This window comes from Botryllus schlosseri, chromosome 11, assembly GCF_051294905.1.
Source record: "Botryllus schlosseri isolate E-star chromosome 11, Bs_hap1, whole genome shotgun sequence".
Lineage (NCBI taxonomy): Eukaryota > Metazoa > Chordata > Ascidiacea > Stolidobranchia > Styelidae > Botryllus > Botryllus schlosseri.
In genome coordinates this window covers 5,653,130-5,658,600 of record NC_137246.1, presented here as the reverse complement: position 1 = coordinate 5,658,600, position 5,471 = coordinate 5,653,130, and the positions used below count along the sequence as shown (strand labels likewise).

Genomic DNA, 5,471 nt, shown 5'->3' with positions numbered 1-5,471 from the left:
TGAACGTGCATCTCATTACTACAACATACTATTATGTCGTTAGGTGATAGCTCTTCATACATTCCAATCAATCATTCAGGTTTATTGATATTTTCATCGTTTCAAAACATCACAAGACTGCGATACAATGAAAAGATAGGAAGGTGTCGAAATAATTTGGAGTAGCATTTAAGATCAGACGCCCACCTTAGCCTAGGCGAAGTAAATAAGAGGCATGCACACTGAATGAAAAGTAATGCAGAGAATATAAGACGTAAGCGACAAAATGAGGTGGCATGTGGCGGAGTGCGAGGTCGATGTTAGGTCGTGGTCCGGTAATCCTGAAGACTGGCTACTAGTATTCCAGCACTTAATGCACAAGTTTGCGGGGGATTATACGCTAAGTAATATTCAACTTATTGCAATTTGTACTTGACGATGAGCCGTGATTTTGATGTTAGTAGAATTGTGTCGAAATACACTCTTTACAGACACGATATATAAAGGCCTACGGCCAACAGAACTGGCGGGTTTTAAAATGAGGCATGAACACATGATGTCGCACTGGTAATCCTCTGCCCATCGAATTTCTAACATAAGTTTTTTTACCCTTTTTAATATCCCTCTCAGCCCACGTGATGAAAGTTAGCGGTGGAGATGATGGCATTGAAAACCTAGGGAACGTCATATCGATCGCTAAGTCATGTTCATGTCACCCGGATAAGACTATTTATGAGCCGAAATCCCGCGTCTCCGTTTACAATTTGAAAGTGTTCCGATACCCACCCGGTGGCGTAGTAGACACTTGACTCTTATGGATCGTCTGCGCCATGGGCGGCGGGCCGCATGGGGGCATGTGAGGTGATGACCTACCTTTTAGTCAACACTACAGAAGTACTGAAACAAAACACGATTTCCAGTAAACATAATTGAAAAGATTGAAACTATTTCAAAATTTTTGGGGCATTTTAAAAGAAAGCCAGGGGCGGCAGCATATGCTCCTAACGCCACTGGGCCCACCTCAAAATTTGGTGGGCTGAATACCAAACAAATGGTAAGCGCGCACCTTTTCCCAGACTTACTCACGACCTATGTTAGAAGATGATTATAATTTCAACATCTTCGCGATCCCTAGAAAAGGGCAAACGACCCCAAGGTTCAGAACCACTATCTTTGACTAAGACATCCAAACGGCCTTATCGACACTAAGAGTATATACACATACAGTCGCCGAATAAACGGCAGGTTAAGGAACAGCAATCTACTACACGATAGAAAAGGCGTGTATCGTCTGCTGGTAAACCTGCTAGACTTGTAACCTGTGTCCGACGTAAGTTGTGGCTAGGTAGAAATACTTAGCTGGCGCTCCTATGCGTGTATTGTTCATATTAAGTTTTGTAGTCGTTATTTTTATACTTTATTGGTGCGGTGGATGGTTTGGGCTGAGAGTTGGGTTAGGGTTATCGAACCCGGGCCGCCTGGGCGAGAGTCAGGAATCATCACCTGGGAGACGATGTCCGATCAAGCTAAGACCAATTTTCAATTCATGCCTGAAGCAATGTACGTTAGCGAGTTAGCCCGAACAAGTACAGTAGACCTACATTGAATGCGCTTCTACAATCTACAATCGATAGTAGTAGCCGACGACGATGGTAGATAATACTGCATACCGTAGACGTAATTCCTCGTCAAACTCTTCGATCAGTCTAATATGCCATTGGCGATAACATCGTTGGGTTATATTTTTCATCTGAACAAGTCACACACAATGTACAATGCGATAAGACACAATGCGATGTCATGAACAGATAGGAGGATGTCGAACGACACGCATCAGTGGCGATCCTTAACTCTAATATCCACCTCGGCCTGGAGTGCCCGACGTCACAGTTATTTTCGATGTTGATCTTTTTTGAAGCCGCGGCCCTTTCTACTAGTGCTTTCCATTCCTCGTGAGTGCTTTCTTTCGTCGGGTCTTTTACTGGGCTTTTTTTGTCGCCGTAAGAACGGCAACGGCGGGGAAAGAGGGGCCCAGATAAACCTCTGAAGGGAATCGAATCCGATCCGTCAGATTGGTGGGCGCTTATCGAAACCAATACACTATCTCCCCCATAATTCACTGCTATCCCATAATGCGATCTTAGTGTGGGGACCTGCTGCGAAAAAAAGCATCTGCTGGAATTGCAAGTCTCGCAAAACCGAACCATACGGATTCTCCGTCGGAAATCTAGATATGGAAATTGTGATATGATGTGTCGAAGCGTTGGAATATTTAAAATGGAAGACATTTTCAAATTTGAGGTCATGAAATTTATGAATATCATATTAGCTATCACCAGGGTGAACGGCCACTATATTTTGGTAATCCGTTCAACATAACTTCAGATACCCACTAACATCATACCAGATTTTCTTCAAACTTTGTATCTGTCTGTGCAACACCACTCTACCAGTCCAGCGCAAAAATTCAATCAGTTTTTTTTGCAGTGTTGGGATCAAGTCACTACCTTCGAGTCACGAGTCATTACGAGTCATTGCACATTTTGACTCGAGTCAAGTCAAGTCAATCGATTTTCGAAGGTGACTCGAATCAAGTCAAGTCACTCGATTTTTAGAGCTGACTCGAGTCAAGTCAGTCAAGTCAAGTCAAGTCACGAGTCAAGTCACAATTCAAGTCAAGTTGCTTTTTCGAAGTATGAGGCATAGTTACGTCATTGCATTTTGCTAGCTGTCTAAAATACAGATTGAGTGGTCATTGATTTTGAACCGATGAACGAATATAGAGTTATATGTACGTACACGCAAGAAAGCGCTGTATCGCTCACATATACGTAGAACTGCTAAACTACGTAAGTAATTCCAAAGCCTCGATCAGTTTATAGTTAGCAGCCAAACTAGAGAATATAGAGACACGAATCGATAAGATGCAATACATTACCCATATACAAATTTATATGATACAAGTCGAGCCTGCACCAATGGCCGAAGACTATAAACTATATTCGAATTCAATTTCAATAAAACAAGAGGTTTGGATAAGGCAAAAACAGAGAACATAAATAGGCATTTTGCTATTAAATTACTTTACTGTGCTATACTAGTTTACGACAACGTAAGTTGTAAGCTTCGACCACTTCGTTTGCGGTCAATTTATTTGTGAGAGAGCAATGCATTCTCAGTGAAACGCACGATCATTGAATGATTGGTCGCTCTCACGGGTTACACCAGCGTTTCGCGAACAATCCGAACATATGCAAGATACAATGATTTTTATCGACACCGATTACTTGGTGACTTGAAATTGACTCGTGAATTTTGCTCCGAGTCACGAGTCAATCCTCATTTCTGATACGCCGAGTCAAGTCATGTTAAGTCATTTTAGCAAAGTGACTCGAGTCAAGTCAAGTCATACGAAAACGGTGACTCGAGTCATCCCAACACTGTTTTTTGGCGTCAATATTTGGAATAAGCTACCACCTAATCTCCGTAATTTAGATAGACTCTAGTGCATTTGAAAACAATGTTTTCATTCTCTTATCTCTAACTACCGCTCAATTGTGTTTGCGTTATATTTTGCTTTGCTCCATGATACTCGGTGTTGTTTTTCCTTTCGTTCCCTAGCTTTTGTTTTTTTATTTATTAGTTATCAACCGCGATAACTGCTCCTGTCCTGGGTGGCTCGGCTCTGAAGACTTTGTCATAGCGAGCCTCCCGTCTACCTCACAAGTCGCATTTCACTGTGTTACGTTTTTGTTGTGTGATGTTGATATGTCGTGTAGACGAATAAAGATTCTCGCTCTCTTTTCCTATTGCCTGCGCTACTGCGCTCACTCGTTTCCACGCGTAAGTCCTTGTTACGTCTTCATATAACGACAAGGGAGACGCGAAAATTTTCACTATCATCAAGGCACGTGTCGAAAAAAGTTTGATAAGTACTGCATTAAAATGACAATAATTCATGCCGTGTTTCTTTTTCTGTTGCATATTTATACTGGAAAGGGTAGTCTTTCCCTCTTTTTGTTCAAGATTAGTTACTAATCGGCGGTTCTAATCAAGTATGATAGTTGCAAGGTTCCACGAATCGATACCAAATATGCGGCGCGTTAGTATAAGGTCTACGACAGTTGTTCTCAACGGCCAGTCCGCCAAATATATTTTACTTTTATATCTAAATTCCAAAATGCTAAACATTGTCCATTAGCAAAATGAAACCTCAAATATTAAATTAATTTCTGACATATTTGTCTGCACGGTGTCGTAATACAAAATTCACGGCCTGCTTTGAAGTTATAGGATACCTTATGCACAACGCTTGAAGTGTTGTACGAAACCATTTGAATTAAAAATTTGTCAAAGACTAGTTTTGGAAAGGATGTATGTGAAACTGACCACTATAAGACGTTTAGACACAGTTGAATAACTTTCGAAAGTACACCTTAGCTAGGCTTACCATATTTTGGAAATCAAAAAAGAGGACACTTTTTCAGAAATTTGCAACTTGCAAAACCGGAGTGAAATTCTCGAAAACCGGTTAACTTTTACCACTTTGTGATCGGCTGACTAAAAAAAAAGGTCATCTTACCCGCTCAGAGCTCAAAATACCGTTTTTCTCTCCACATTGCCAGGTGGATGACTAAAAAAAAAAAAGAGGACAAAAGGGCGTCCTCCGAGGACACTTTCAAAAAAGTCAAAAAAGAGGACAAATCCTCTTAAAAGGATGTTAGGACGTATGGTAAGCCTAACCTTAGCGAAATTTAGCAGTAGAATGGAGGCTAACAAACAGCAAACTCGCATTTCTTTTAAAAGAAATATAACAATAATCTAATCATATTAGTGGTTTTCAACGCCGCTCCGCCTTGAAGAAACGTCCACAGAACTATCTATAATACCAAAATGCAGCAGTAAAGGAAGTTTCCAATATTGCATGCACAATTTTTGTAATTACAATGTGAGATAATTGTGATTACTAAAGGCTCGCCTGCTGTCCACATCGCCTATTTTGATGTTTTACCGGTCTGCAAGGTCAAAACAACTGAGAATCACTGATCTACAATGTTTTATGCAGTTACAAAAGCTTCCCAGACCGGGAATCGAACCCGGGCCGCCTGGGTGAAAGCCAGGAATCCTGACCCCTAGACCATCTGGGAGGCGTTGTGCGATGTGCATCGACACAGATCGAGATGAAATCAATTTTCAGATCATGCCTGCCTCTACATTCCTAGATCAATATTACTATACCTTTAGTAGCGAGTACTGCATACCGTATACCAGGGGCGGCCAACCCGTGGCACGCGGGCCACATGTGGCCCGCGAGGTAATTTCCGAAATTAGTAATATTAAGTCCTGGGAAAAGGATCGGGAAGAAAATTCTTTCCGCGATGAGATCGATGGCACTGTCGAAGTGATCTCTTTTCATGATGCATGGAAGCCGGTTCGGCCCTCCAAAGATTTTGAAGCTCTGAAAACCTTTTGTGGATGACTGGCAAGATTCT

General features: G+C 41.5%; 1 non-coding gene across 1 annotated transcript; it reads right to left on the bottom strand.

Annotated features, from left to right (window-relative positions):
* Positions 1-5,054: 5,054 nt before the first annotated feature.
* Positions 5,055-5,126, bottom strand: Trnae-uuc (transfer RNA glutamic acid (anticodon UUC)). Its single transcript has one exon. It is a non-coding gene; the product is annotated as a tRNA-Glu (tRNA).
* Positions 5,127-5,471: the final 345 nt, after the last annotated feature.